The sequence below is a fragment of the Pezoporus flaviventris genome, unplaced genomic scaffold (assembly GCF_033815535.1).
Source record: "Pezoporus flaviventris isolate CSIRO_AGI_PZ_B2104156 unplaced genomic scaffold, CSIRO_AGI_Pfla_v1 ptg000081l, whole genome shotgun sequence".
NCBI lineage: Eukaryota > Metazoa > Chordata > Aves > Psittaciformes > Psittacidae > Pezoporus > Pezoporus flaviventris.
In genome coordinates, this window is record NW_026892629.1 from 1,869,663 (window position 1) to 1,885,953 (window position 16,291).

At 39.3% G+C, this 16,291-nt stretch overlaps 1 protein-coding gene across 16 annotated transcripts in view; it reads right to left on the reverse strand.

Annotated features, from left to right (window-relative positions):
* EYA4 (EYA transcriptional coactivator and phosphatase 4) overlaps positions 1-16,291 on the reverse strand; it is a 150,699-nt gene that overhangs the window by 52,304 nt on the left and 82,104 nt on the right. The window lies entirely within an intron of this gene.

The window sequence follows — 16,291 nt, forward strand, 5'->3', positions numbered from 1 at the left end:
TTTTCACTCTTACAGAAGCATATATTCTCAATAGTTACTTGGTGTCTTTTTTCTTCTGAGATATTTCTAGGACACTAGAAAAATTTCAAGTGTTTTTAGACTGCAATGGATTTCAGTGTCATAATTGTACTGGGAGACTGTGGAAAGCTTTCATTCAGTGACAACATACCTGCCTTTCTCAGACAATGCAGGCAAAGTAGACAAGGAGCATTTCTTGCTAGACCGGTAATTGCAATCCAATTTGCAGTGAGTGCTTGACCATCCCTTGCTTCATTTACGAATTAATTACACAGATTTTTTCCCCAAAGAAATATTTCTGCTATGTATAAGCAAAGTTGCCAGCCCATCTGCAACAGGAGAACTTTTTACCATATGTATACTACAAAGGCCAACAGAAAGATTGTCTTACAGAGCTGTGAAAACCCAGTTACATTGTAGAAGACTGAAATGGCTAGGAAAGGGATGAGCAGTTGGGATAGTTAAATAAGAATAACTGCTCCTGTATATTTATATTCCGACCAGGAAAACCAGTGGCAAACTGTTAATGCAACAACCAGATCTTACATATGTATTGCAAGTTTCACATTTCACTTTGAAATTACTTATCTTCCGTGCTGCACACATTCTCCTCTTGGGACAAAAAAAAAACAACAACCCAAAACATCCAACCCCTCTCCAAACCCCAGCATCTTTCAATCAAATACGGGTCTGTTGTCTAAATCTATTTTCTTCCTTCAAGATAAGGAAAAGAAATAAAACCCACATAATGAAAAGATCTCCCCCAAATTCCATTGATCTCCTGGATGCTTTAGCTTGCCTCTCATTACATTCACTTAACCCAAGACACAGATTCAGAGCTTTAATGTCTTGAATATGTCCCAGGAAATGTAGCACCATGCACTGGAAAATGCATCAAGGCCTTACCTAAAGGCACACGAATCAAAGAATCTCATTTACTCTGGTAAACACTCAAATCAAAGCTGAGATGCACTGATACTCCACTGTCAGGGCAGCCTCCCAGCAGCAGTCTAGATGAGCAGGGGAAAACTGCTATTTCAGGAAGCCATGCAACGGCAGGTAAGAATTTTATAGCCATATTCAAGGAAATGCAAAGGCATAAACTGAGATCTGAACTACTTTGACCTGGATTTGTTTACCTAATTGTTCACACGTTTCTATAAATTTGTCAACAGTGCACTGTATTTATTGTCTACTGGAAATGTGATCGGTGTTAAATGAAATAAAATGCAATCAAGTGGTTTACAAGTCCATCAGTTTTTGTTTAGTAGTTCCTGTACAAGGATAACAGCTAAAGGTTAAAAAAAGCCTGTGAGTTTCCATTTTGCATGTGTTTAAGGGAGCAGGAGAATACTACACAAAATAAACAGTGTTTCATTGCACATACAGTGTAATACTCCCCACGTGTTCACTTAGCAGTTTCAATGTCATGATTTCCTGTTCGATACGATTTCCCCACAAATACCTAATGGGCAGTTCCAGCTTAAAAAGTTCACAAGTGCTTTTTTTTGTTGTTGTTTAGCATAAAAATTACAATAATTTCTTTTCAGACAGACATATATCATGGCCACAGATGCAAATGCTTCAGCATTTCATAAGCAAAACTGTCGATTTACCTAGCTAGTGTATTTAAGAAGTATCCATCTTTAGCACTTCTCACACTCAAATGAGTCAGATTTCTTTACTTGGATCAGATTTTGTTCATCAGAAAATCAAATCCACTGAGACTCATTTGCTTGGCAAAGAATATAAGCAGTCAAACTTTGTAAAAGGAATAGTTTTTGATCCATACCAGCAGTAAAACTTTTGTGCAGAAAAGTATTTTATTTGCCTTACATTTGTTTTCTAAAGCATATGGTATCCCAGTCCACAGACACAGCAAATTAATGAACTAATACCTTTTGAAAGTAGTGCATTTACAAATTTACATTTTCTCTTAATGAGAAAAAGACATCTTGCACTTACTGAAAGTCTAGTAAGGATAAAATGATATCCAAACCAACAAAAAGTTTCACAAGACCATGTGCATACATTATACTTATCCTGGGTGCTCTATACTGTGTGAACAAGCAAGGGGATTGTTTTAATATATTCCTATGTGATTTATTTATTGAAGTGCACATGTGACCTTCTGTGTAACAGATGTCATTCAATTCACATTTCTGGATGTATTTGATTTACCTTTAGCCTAAAAATTCCCGGGAAGATGTAACAGCCCTGCTAAAATCTTAACAGTTTCAGTGAATGGAGGATTCAGGAAAAATGGTTAATAAAATGGATGAAATAATTCCAACATCTTGAATTCGTTTTGTCAAACTAAATGTTTATCAGAGTCCTGCTTTCATCGAGTTAATCAGAAGCAGGTTTGGGTTCAGTATGTGTTTTCCTGCTCTAAAAAAAGTCAAAAAGAGTGATCTCTGAAGAACCAATTAATACTTCTAAATTTATGCAGCTATTTATTGAAGACTCTTTTCTGGTAAATGCAGTGCATTTCAATTTAAACAGAATAAAGCTTGCTGTTAAAGCTGCTTAAAAACCTACATCGTACAACTTTATTTTCCATTTTTTGCCCCTCTGCCAGGCACGCAACTGTTTGAGATTTAGTCTTCCCCCTCTTGCACTGTGTTAAACTACTTTTTACAGTAACTGACTAAAATGCAAAGTTGTAGCAAATGATAAATTTTGAGAGGAAATGGATTACTTGGTAAGATGTTTTCATTTTGTCTTGACTCTTTGTTTGAATAACATTAGAAGGATTTCAATCTCCTAAGCAAAATCCTGAAATCTGGCAAAATGTTTTGCCTTTTATTCTGCTTTGGCTATGCTTTATGTCCTTGAAAACTGGATCATTTTAGAGGCTTACTGGAAAAATCTCTAAAATGTCCCATTTCACAGAACGGTCTCCCAGCTCCCTGGGGTCTTTAACTCCAACCTTGATGTGAACAATCCTACCAAATTGAAGAGCATTTGTATCAAAAAGATGGCTGCACAAGAATCCTGGACCTTCTACTTTAGAGCACATTTTGTTTCCTGAGCTGAAGTGACATCTTTTCAAGGGTTAACCTATGTTCAGAAATTGGCTAAGGAACAGCATCCAAAGAGAGAAATTCCCACCACTCCATCTTTACACAGGCAGCCAAAGAGATCTGGTGATACACCCCAGACCACCAAAGTGCACAGCCCAGCATCATAACCCAACCTTGCACAGGAAGGTTTAAGTATGGTTAATTATGATTGCCCAATTTGACAAGTGTACCACTGTATTTCTGTATAGCTTTTGCTTGCATTTTTTAAAAGTTAAAAGGTCAAACCTTGCTTCTAGGGTTGTGTTTTTAAGATTCCTGTTTTTTTTTTTTTCATTACAATCACATTTGTGCTCTGTTTTTCTGAGTCAGAATTAAAATCTATTTCCAGAAAACTTGAGCTGTTATAACTTTGTTATTCCATTTGCATTTCCAATTAAACTACTATAAACATGGACTAAGGGCTGGGTCCTTACAAAACTCAAAACTCCATTGATTATCCATGAATTCTACAGGTAGATAATATTTAGATAATTTACTTCTTTAAAGAGATCGTATTTTAAAATATAAACTTTTTTACCACATAATCTACTTTTATTGTATTTCACTTTTTTACTAGACTGAAAGTATGAAACCATTTATCAAAGATTTATAAAAGAATAAATATTCTAATGTGAAAATAAGTATTTCAGATCCTAGCCTAACCAGAACATTTTACAAATACTGATTCCTCACTGTGCAGAATTGGCAGCAAATCCAAAATGAAACAGAATTGAAAGAGGGACTAGCTAAAGGCTATTTAAAATTGTATAATTTTATTCAGTTTACAAATTAATCAATTTAAAAGGTTTTTAAAGGATTTTTCTTTTAAAAATTATTTGATAGGAAATTCTCCACATAATTTTCTTTAGCAGAATCTTTACTAAACTTCATTGTGGAAAAAATGCACATTCTCTCTGGTTACTTTTCCCCCTGCTTTTCTTATATCCCTCCTGTTGTAACAGTTCCTACATATCCCAAAGTTTTACACTGAAACCTGAAACCTTGTCCCAAGTAAGATGTGAGCTATCTTGGAGCTTCTGAAATTAAACATGGAATTTCCCTTTATTTAAAATTAACTCTCAGAGCAATATGAAAGCTCAAAACAGAGTTGCTCAGACGCCGCTAAATCTGTTTCCTACTGCTGTCAGCTCAGCTCTCCGGTCAGCTACAGTTTTGAAGACAAGTGGGGTGTTTTTTTTTTTCATTTCCCACAGAAATTGTTTTAGCCAGGTCATTCAACCATGTTCTGAACATGGGTAGTGAGCCCACCTCTCTTTCATACATGGTCTGAACTGGCTCATACAAGCCTTCCACTCTGACCAAAAATCAGAATGGATGCACACACAGAGATTTCTTCAGTCAAATCAAATCTACATGAAATTTGCAACAAAGTTTAAATCAATAACAAGAGATACATTTACAGAGTTTTTTTTCTAGGTTATTTTTAGAAATCTGTATTTTAGACATTACATTCATAGTTAGGCAAAGGATTTTTCATGTTTACTTGCACCTACGCAAATGGTAAATAATGCAATTAAGAACAAGTTACACCAATCCTTTAACAGTTCTCAAAGACTCCAGTGTGTAGTAAGATAGAAGGGAGAGAGGTATTCTGAATGATGGACAGATTTCCAGAGAATATACACATGCGTATAAATATATGTACGTTAACACACAGATACATGCAAACTTTTAATGACTTTTTGGTGCTAAATATCCACACACACACATATAATAAACACAGGAATACACAAAAAACCTTTTCCAACTTCCACAAACACGCAACATAATACACAGCCTAAGAACACTCCTCAAACGAGTAACAATTTGAATCATTACAGTAACCAAAAAATGCAGGTTAATAATGTTTTCTTTCCCATGTGCTTTTACGCTGCCTTTGTGATTTTTTTTTTTTGCTACTGTAAAAGGTAATGAAGAAACACCAAAACAATGATACAATTTTTTTCCATTGAGATGACTGCCCCTCTTATTCTCCCAGGCTCATCAACCCCTCCTTTTTCTCATGTTTAATAGATGGCCAAAATAGCAGATCTTTCGCTATTCTAGGCACAAGCTCACAAAAGCATGCCTCTCCACCATGTGAGTTCTGGGAGCTTGCCAGAGAGTTAAAAACAAATAATACTGCTGGACACTAGCAAGACCTCCTTTCCACTCTCCTTGAGGCTTCATTTTTTAACTTGTAAAGTGATCTGATACAGTGCTAAGAAGCAGTAAAAACTGCCACGTTATAGGGACAAAACCACAAAATGCTCTTCCAAGTTTTATTTTATTCCTTCAACAATCCAGAAAACAAGTGCTAAACATTTTGCAACCATTTGGGGATGGAAGATAGAGTCTAGACGTGTATTTTCTATTTCTCATGGTTTTGAAAGTAGGGTGTCAACTTTCATATTAAAGAAGTAAGAGAAAAGCAAAACTAATGTCACATTGATATTCCAAGAAAAATACTTCTCCTCTGTCAACCTACAACCAATGTCAGATAGAGGATATCAAAGAGAGAGAACCTTAATGAAACAAAGAATTAAAATACTAGAGTTTTTCTATGTCAAAAGATATCACATAGGTAATAATAAAAATATCATGAGGTTCAGCTTTGTAGAACTCTAAGTGTACAGTAAGGACTATACCAGGCTTCTTATGAACATGGATGATTCATGACAAGCTTGAATATCATCATGCAGCTTTCCAGAATATGACTTTAAGCTCACAGGGAAATAACCTTTAGCCAGGGACTGCAATAACTGCACTGTGGAGAAGGTCCTTCTAATAAAAAGTAACAATAATTTGAGGAAAACTCAAAAATGCCTGATATTGTTTAACAGCCATTTTGATCTCAACAATACTGCTTATCTTAGAGAGGATGGGACTCCTTAGGTGATTCTTTGGGACATAAAGTGGCACTGGCTGTGACTGTATCTCATTTTTTCTTTCATGACTATTGTCTTTCTCTTGGCTATTCAAACTAATTCTAGGAACAAAAGATCTTTATTCAGACAGTATTATTTTAAAGGAGCTGTCTGACAGGCAGTCAGTGTCAGTGCTTGGGATGCACTTGGTGGAGAGGGATCAGGTGAGAACGTGGGCAAGCAGGTTTGGTGACAAAGGCCAGCACTGGAGTGCGCTTCCTTGTGATGTTCACAGCTAGAGAAAAAGGACATTTGTTTCAACAGCACTGCAGCTTCTTCCCCAGTGCCACTCACTGTTTCCCAGGTAAACTTTTGCTACCACCCTCCCTTTCTGACCCTGTGCCACCTTCAGATTCTCTGTATCTCCTGACACCAAGTTGCCAGGTAATTTTTGTCTTCATTAAATCTATGCCTCCCTCTTTTCTAACTGCAGGAGCAAATGGCAAAGGCCACAGCTTTTGTTACTCTATCACATGGCCACTGGTATAGTAACAAGTGGATATTAGTTTATTTAAAGGGTTATATAGATTGCTTCTTCATGGGTCTAGTGAAAAAATCTGGCTAAATACTGTGAAAAATAATTGCTTACAAATTCAAGTTTATTTTTGCTGGAAAAGAAAAACTGACATTTTCTTTTCCTGCCTAAGGAATAAAATGAAGGTGAAAAGGTTAGGTTTGCTCTGGTGATGACTAAACACAGCAATGAATTCAGAGAGCTTGGATTGTCATGCTGTATAATTGCTGAAAACTATTATTTGCTTAAAAGTCAGTAACTGTATGGTTTCTCTGCTTTCTGATTGACTGAGACATTTTATTTCAGTTTAATGTCATTCAATGTGGTTTCCAGAAAACCACAGAAAACTGTCTATTCTACTGCAGTTCAGTTGGCCACAAATCCACATTACATTAGTTTTTCACTGCTTTCTGACTTTTATTAGGAATGAATGCCATTGGGAACAATGTTGTTTCCCTGACACAATTAAAAGATAAGGAAAATTAACTTGGATTTCCATACTTGCGGATAAAGCATAGAATAATTTCTAGAAGCCATTTCTGGATTCTCCTTTTAGACATGTAGTAAGTATTAAAATGAACAGATAAAAATCAAGACCAAAAAAGGGTGGGGAACACATTAAATTATTTATCTCAGCATAAACTTCCAGCTCACCCTCTTGTTGCTCAGGAGATTTCTTCAGTTACAAGACACAGGTCTACACTAGCAAAACAGGCAGGCTGTCACTGAAAAGGTAGATAATGGGAAGCCTTTTTTCCATATGGCTCCCTTCCACCTCACTTCCCCACTCCGCAGTTTGGGATTGGTTTGATTTGATAAAGACAAAGTATAGTTTTATATAGGAAACTATTATATTCTGATGTAATAAACTGATGCACACACAAAAAAGCAAAGCTATGCAGAGCAATACCTTCTGGCCAGCTGGATCCCAGGCTTTGAGATCTCTTTTCTGGGCTATCTGAATTGTGACAGCCACAGGTTTGATGTGATACGGTTTTAGCTCTGGGTGTATGCTCCAGACACTGGAGGAAGTATCTGGAAAGAGGTAATGTGGTGTCTGAACAGGTATTTCTCGTCTCCTCAAAGAAAAAAAGAAGCTGGTTGGAGAAAACCACTCCAGGAGCCAGATGGAGAATATCTAATCTAAGAAGTGCCAAGGATCAGGGATTGATGGAATAGCAGAGATAACAGAAGGGAGCTCAGTTCTCTTAGCCCAGGTACAGGCTGGTCCATCCTGAAACTGGGCTGTACTGGAGCATGCCTGACAGGCACCAGCTGGCACACACCAAACCCATGCCTAGCACAGTGGCAATGATCCCATGCCACACCTTGGGTACTGGCATATTCCCCACACTGCCACAAGCTCAGGCATGCAGCCCACAGGCTGCACTGCATGGTTCCTAGTCCTGCTGTGAACAGAAAACATATAAAGGTACAGAGGAGATTAAAGTCATGTTTAACCTGCTACTTAAAAAAAGGTGACTAAAGTAGTTTTTGAGTCATTATGTGATCATTTAAATAAATCAAAAGCAATAATGACACTGTCATTCCACAATGAGCTGTCAACTACCCAATTCACATGAACTGCAGAATACCAGTTTACAGATACATACGGTCTAAATGCAAGTCCCTGGATCACAGGGCCACATTTTCAAAGAGCAGTCCACCCAACAGCTCCCATTTCCACTTCTGATCACTTCCAGATGTGACTGGCACTTGCAAATTCTGTGGTTCTTACAACATGATGAGCTGTGTCACAAACAAATAACAAACATTTCTGCGGGGATGGCTGACATGCAAACAACAAGCCTGTGGCCTTCCCTCCCATGCCACAACTTCTGCAGAACTGCTCTGAGTTCCATCTGAAAAATCTGATAGGAATTTCAGAGTCCTAGCACGTGGCTCTTTTCCATCAGGGACCGACCAAGGGAAAAGAAGCTCTTTCAGGTGTGCTGTAATTTCTCTAACCACCAGTACAGGGCCCTTGCAAAATCTTCATCCAGCTCCAGAAAGAATGAGTTATGATGACACATCAGGCAGAACACAGGAACTGCCAAAACCTTGTAGTTTTCATGTTCTATTCAAGCTTCACATGTTAATGCAAACATTCTTAATATTGCTCGCGCCCTGTGCATGTCGGACAAGATGGTGGTGGCTGTGGCCTTCCCTCAGCTGCAGCCAGGCCCGGGCGGGAGGGGAGGTGGAGGCCGAGGCAGAGGAGTTCGGTTGCCCCGCGCACTGCTCCAGCCTGGCGTGGCGATAGAACGAGCAGCGCCGCCACGGCCTCTACTGCGATATCACCCTGGCGTTCGGCGACGGGCAGCCCAGCCCAGCCCGGCCCGCGAGTACCGGGCGCACAGCTCCATGCTGGTCGCCGCCACCGAGTACTTCAACCCCCCTGCTCTCGGGTAGCTTCGCAGATTCGCGCTCGGGCAGCGTGGAGATGTGGAAGTGGAGCTCAGAGGGCGGCCCCGACACTGTGGAGGCTGTCATGGGGTTCATGTACACCGGCACCATCCGCGTCAGCCCCAGGAACGTGCACGAGGTGCTGGAGATGACGGACAGGTTCCTCCTGACCTGGCTGAAGGAGTTCTTTGGGGAGTTCCTGAAGAAGCTGAACCTCTCCAACTGCGTGGTGGTTCACAGCCTCTCGCACATGTAATCCTTGAACCAGCTGGCCCTCAAAGCGCAGGACATGATCAGGAGGAGCTTCTACAGAGTTATCCAGGACGAGGAGTTCTACACGCTGCTGTTCCACCTGGTCAGGGACTGGCTCTTGAACTCAGAGATCACGGTGGACTCTGAAGAAGTCCTCTTTGAGACTGTGCTGAGGTGGGTGCAGAAAGCCCCGAGGAAAGAGATTTTTTTTTTTTTTTTTTAATATACCACTCGGTGGATAAAGAACTGGCTGGATGGCCGCACGAAAAGAGTTGTGGTCAACGGCTCAATGTCCGGCTGGAGACCAGTAACGAGTGGTGTCCCTCAGGGATCGGTGTTGGGACCGGTCTTGTTCAACATCTTTGCCACTGACATGGACAGTGGGATAGAGTGTGCCCTCAGCAAGTTTGCCGATGACACCAAGCTGTGTGGTTCGGTTGATATGCTGGAGGGAAGGAATGCCATCCAGAGGGACCCTGACACACTTGTGATGTGGGCTGATGCCAAACTCATGAAGTTTAACCATGCCAAGTGCAAGGTCCTACACCTGGGTTGGGGCAATCTCAGGCACAGCTACAGGTTGGGAAGAAAAGAGATTCAGAGCAGCCCTGCAGAGAAGGACTTGGGGGTGTTGGTCAATGAGAAAATGAACATGAGCCAGCAGTGTGAGCTCGCAGGCCAGAAAGCCAACCGTATCCTGGGCTGCATCAAAAGCAGCGCAACCAGCAGGTCGAAGGAGGTGATCCTGCCCCTCTACTCTGCTCTTGTGAGACCTCACCTGGAGTATTGTGTGCAGTTCTGGTGTCCTCAACATAAAAAGGACATGGAACTGTTGGAACAGGTCCAGAGAAGGGACACAAGGATGATCAGGGGGCTGGAGCACCTCCCATATGAAGACAGGCTGAGAAAGTTGGGGCTGTTCAGCCTGGAGAAGAGAAGGCTGCGTGGAGACCTCATAGCAGCCTTCCAGTATCTGAAGGGGGCCTATAGGGATGCTGGGGAGGGACTCTTCGTTAGGGACTGTAGTGACAGGACAAGGGATAACGGGTTAAAACTTAAACAGGGGAAGTTTAGATTGGATATAAGGAGGAAATTCTTTCCTGTTAGGGTGGTGAGGCACTGGAATGGGTTGCCCAAGGAAATTGTGAATGTAGCAAGGGGGCTGGAACTTGATGATCTTAAGGTCCTTTCCAACCCTAACTATTCTATGATTACCTGGGGGTTTTGTTTGTTCATTTGCTTGTTTGTTTTTAACTCTAGAATACAGAGAGTTACTGGCAAGCAATCTTAACATGGGAAGGATTAACCCATCTCACTTTTAACAGTGAAAGTCCCACTAAAAGTTAAACCTGATCTGAACCTGGGCTCCCAAGACAAATATTCTGCAATTTACCTCACACTGAGCACACTATGTTTGGCTCCAAAACAGTTTGTATCAAAAGTAATTATTTCTGTTCCCTAATAACAGTCACAACAATGAGCTAGGTTTCAGATATAAAATAAATATATGCAATTTTCTCACTTCCCGATGCTTTAACTAATTCAGCATCTGATCATTCTTATTAAGTCCAGGATACTTTATTACCTGTACACCTGAAAGAACTGGAAGAGTATTGCATTCACTTTTAGTAATTAATTACATTCAAAACAATTTCTACTATCCTGAGCAAGACAGAGAATCATGCCTGATAAATGTACTCACGCTGTCTGCCCTTTACAACTGATACCAAATCACTACATTTTGTTTTGCTTTACTGTTTGATTTCCCCAAGTTATTTTATAATTTGAGACTTAAAGCATACACACAGTTTTTATGTAGGTATTTAATTTGGGGTGAAGTAGGTGATTTTTCTAAGAGTCAATAAATATGTGTTGCTGAGGACTCTGGGGCACAGTCTCTCTTGAATTATCCCCTTGAGCCACAGGAAGCAGGTACCAGCTGCAAACCTGTAACACTTCCAACTCAGCCAGCATGCTGATATCCCAGCTAGGCAGGGGGATACCTGCCTGTCCAGGCTCAGCCACAGGACTAGGGCACGGGCAGAGCCACAACACCATTCCCTCACTGTCCCTGTACAAGGCAGAAGTGGAAAACAGCCTGCCTGGTGGAAACTGCCCTTTATAGCTCCCTCTTCTAAAAGCCTGCCTTACACCAAATGGTTTGACCTCACTGTGACTTTTGACATACTGCCTAGCCTTTAAAAATCATTAAATATCCACTTCTGCCCAAGTCCTGAGGAAAATGCAGGGCAGAAGGAAACCAACCCCACAATGCTGTTGTTTTTTAAGTTCACACACATCTGCACTGTGGACATAAGATAACTTTTAGCACAGGTTCCCAGTGGTCAAGAACCTGGTTTGAGGAACAGGGCACTAGGGTAGGAGATATTAATAATAACATGTTTTGTTATTTTTTTTTAATAATTCAATTATTTTTGTTTCTCAGCAAATTTTGAAATATTACTGTTATGAAACATGTGCTAAGGGGGATGAATATGCTTCTCAGGTGCTATTTTGAGAAAGTCATGGAAAGCACTGCATCTTTGAGAGCATAGGTTTTTGAGGTCTTTTTCTATTTAATTTAATCTATATAATTAGAAGGAAAAGAAGACATAAGCCTGAAATAACATAGGAATAAAACATGATCTTATGCCTAGTCACCTGCCAGTTACTTCTACACTGAAAAGCAAATAAAATCCCCAAACCCCTTAAAAATTAAAGTGACAGAGATTCAGTTGTAAATTGAAATAGTACTAAAATTAAATAGACCAAACAAGACGTTCTCACTCTCTGCCCTCTTCTGCACTTGCACCACACAAGAAATAATTCTGCTAAAAAGCTGATCCCTGGAATTGTTTTATTTATTTGGGCACTACATATGCCTTTCTCCATAGATGTGCCAAACATACCTTCCCATAGACTTGCTACTTCAGTCCTGGGCCTCTCTTAAAAGGCAGACAAGAATCCCCTATGAATTAGACTGAGACCATGATAATCATTTTCACATTTACCCAAATCTAGATTTGAACTTAGGTTTTCAAAGGTGGATGGCTAGTGGAAGGCACGTATATTTCATGCTTCAAGGGAAGGTAAAGTTACCTCTGCTTTACAAACTACATAAAGTAATTCCCAAAGAAATTTTACAATAATATGGGCTCATATCACAGAAAATTATACCACTTGGCAGCTAAACTGGAGAACTAAGTCCGTGAATTGCCAACAGAACTCAAGGCACACATTTGGATATATGGAAAGCTTTGTGATTTCTAACAGAAAAGAGCCTGCACAGGCATCTGATGGGACCTATAAAGAGGCTTATCAGCTAGAAAGGAGTGTGTAAATTCTGAGGATCAGATGAAAGTTTTTGCCCTTTTTTTTTTTTTCAATAAAAACATTCAAAAGGAGCAGATAGAACAGACAGACCATCTGCAATGTAACCACATAAAAGACCCCTGGGCAAATCCAAACCCATTAGCAGAAGTGCTTGACAAATCTGCCAAAGAGCCAGATGCTGCTTAGGGTGGAGGCTCTTTTCTCTACTTGTCATCTGGATCCTCTGACTTGCGCTCCCAGAGAAGGACAACGACTGGTGCTCAGACCAAGCCATGTGTGGAGAGAGCTGAGGCACAGAATAACTCCCTGATAAAGCTACCTTAACATAGAGACCATGTCTGATACAAAAAGTAAAACAGTTTTAACATGCATGTGTGTGATGTGTGGCAGATGCAGATGTTAGAAAGCAAAAAGCAAACTTGCAATTAGTTTATTTGCATGTGGTCTCTTTTTATATGATTTTTTTTGTTGTTCATTCTATTCTTGTTTCCTACATTTTCTTTTTAGGGACCAATAAGTAGGATGGCAGAGGTGATTTTTGGCATGTTAAATACTAGCACAGCATATTAACTGCATGGTGTTAGTTTAAATGCTTATCAAGTACATATACTGATGATATTTAAAACATGTCTGAAGAAGTTGCAAAATACCTAGCCAAGAAATTTCACTTAAAAATATTTAAAAATTAACTGTACCAGTCTCAGAACAGGGGATTTGGATCTAAAGGGACAGTTTTTTTTAATGTCTGCATTCTTGTAGGAATCTATTCAAGTGGATTTGAAGTGCAAAGTAGGTAGAACCAAGTACTTTTACTATTCCAACTCACCAATGGTAAAATATATTTGGAGTATCCAAGAGGTCAAAGAAGCTGGAAGAGAGTGTGAATTAGCTCTCCTATGTACTGCTGTAATGTGATATGACAGAGCAAAAGATAGACCAACGAGGAAAGAAAGAAACAGAGCTCCTTCTCATTGTAATTACATGTGCTGCACTTGAAGAACCAACACTGTCATTTCATGGATCAAAATCCAGTTCAGAATTAGGATAAGACTCTAAGAAACTACTGGATTAAGTAAAAATACTTGCAGGTATAATCTTAGGTTATATCCTTTTACTCAAAACCAGTATTTACCCAAGACATTATTGAAGGCTAAAAAATATTAAATTCTGATTGCTACATTTATTAGTACAGAAATACATGCACTCCTTCTCTCTTTGAAATTCAGGAAGACTAGGTGCATACTAAAAAGTACCATGACTTAGCAGATCAACAGAAGTAGTCAAAATGTGGGAGGAAGTGTGTATAAGGAGGAAGAACAGAGCAGGAAAGGGAAGTATAATGAATGCTTGTCTTTTAAAAGTCAGTCACTTGGACTTTGCCTACCCACTTTGCAATATACTCACTTCACACAGAAATTAATTTCAGGCAGCCCAGTGACTGCCAGACTGATATCTTGGAACTGCTGGCAATCCAAGAGCACTTTCTAATGAACGCTGGCTGGTCTATAATGCAGCATGAAGAACAGACATAAAAGTGAACTTACATGCAACTGGTTATAGCTCAGGCTTAATGTGCTCACACCAAGTTCTGACAGAAGCAGACTGTCACAGGCAGGTGGGGAGGACATTGCCCACCCACCTGCACTGGTATCTGATCCATCCAAAATAGATGAGTAACAACCAAGTGCATGCTAAGCCCTGGGACAGCTCCAGTCCTGATCCCTCCATACACCCGCAGCTCCAACTCGAGAAAGTGGATGGGGAAGAGTGACAATAGAATTGCAAATGGACTCAAAATTGCATTTAACTGCTGCTGTCAACATGTATGTTACATTCTGCCATCTGTTTATCAACTAGTAAAGACAGTAGAACATATATTGTCATAATTTCTGCCTGGTGCAAAAATAGCTGTAGTTGCCCAAGTTATGCTATGCAACAGCACCCATGTATAAAAGGAATAATAAAGGGGGTCAGAGATATGGATGGAAGAACTGCATCACGCACTGCTGTACCTGTGCTCCTAACCAGTTGCTCTGAAATACTGACTATTGGATTAGATTGATTATTTCAATGCGCTTTCAAGAATCTTTAATTATAATAGTCATGTTAAATTGCCTGTGTCCACTTTTGCTTACAGGTTGCCATTTCTTGTGGAAAGCTATTACTGTGAACAAGTTGGTTTTAGTGTGCTCCTTATACATGAAATTTTGGAAACCTTTGTTCTCTTCAGTTCTTCACTAGCCTCTTTTCTGGTTTTAGTAATTTGTGGTTCTCTTGGTACTGAACCACCATTAATACTTATTGATGCAGCTCCAGAGTTTTATTTTTGCAAGCTTTTCCCAGACCTTATAAAGTGCACTAACATGCATTTAGATTGAAAGGCACTCCTCATCCCATTGCCTATGATGTGAGGGTGTTTTCATGGCTGGGGCCTGCTGAATAACTTGCACCCTTAAGCAGGCCCAAAAATCACTTTGGAAATTCACAGGCTCAAAAAGGCACTTTGGAATTCACAATTATGTCAAAACTATTAATTATAAAAATATATGGGGTGGTTCCAGTCCTCCTCACAATTAGCCATAAACATTCACATAAGAAAACTTCCTTTCTCTGAAGAAAGACATGTGGAAGGCATGGACAGAGACAGGTACATAGCAATATCCTGGCAGATGCCACCTTTGTTCGTGTAATAGTAGTGGGTAAGCTGGTAATTACTCAAGACAATGGGAAATTTTCAGAGAGCTCAGTCTAGGATAGCAAAAGGGACTAGATTTATGTGTGCTGGTTACAGGATACCCTGGTTTAATCCATACTCTAAGAAATACATAATACTTGTACCAAGTGGAAAGGTTTTCATAACAGCTTAATGTTTTGGACGTTTACTTAAGATATTTAAGACATAAGGCTATATACAGTGAATAAGTATGTAAAATATCAACTACTTTTTAATGCCTATATCTTTGATTTGTTGAGTGAAAACTAGGAAAAAATAAGCAATCATTAAATATTTTAAGAGTAGAGGTGGTTTAAGCCATTATTCAATATGATTTTAATCATTTTCAAAATACACCTAAGCAAACAGGAATGCCAGCCTGTTTCTAATGGGATGCAAATAAAATAAATCCTTTAAATTTAAATTAATAGACTCCAGCAGGCACTTGCATATTATTTTGTATTATCTACTCTTTCTCATAAATAGGCCATATTCCCACCAACAGATAACATTAAACTGAGAACTGTTAGAGTAGCATGTTTTTCTCAGAGATCTTTATCTCATTTGCAGAAGCATTTGATTTTCTTCTATTTTTGAAATAGGCTTTAAATCATTAGTGGTGGTTGCTTCTTGCATCCCAATAGCACAAATCTATCCTAGAAAGGTCTTATCTTTCACAGTATGTGATGTTGGACAAAAAGACTATGTACAGACACTTAAGGGTAAATCCAAACACCCAAATTACTTCTACAAATACTTCTGTTAAAATCTTGCTTATCTAATTTTTTGTTTTGTTTGTTGTTTTTTTTAATAAGGTGATATAAACTTCCAAAAAGTGTTCAAAACTTCCTGGGTTTTGCTGCTTTCACTTATTTCAAAGTCTGACCCAACACTGATTCAGGTTAATGCAAATCTTAACACTGACATGATCTGGCTTCGGAACATACAGAGGAATTATTAATAATATAACAGAAAATATGTTACTCATGATGTTAACAAAAAACCCAGGAATTTGTAACAGACCTTAAGCATAAAAAATACATTAATTATATTGTTAAAGCCA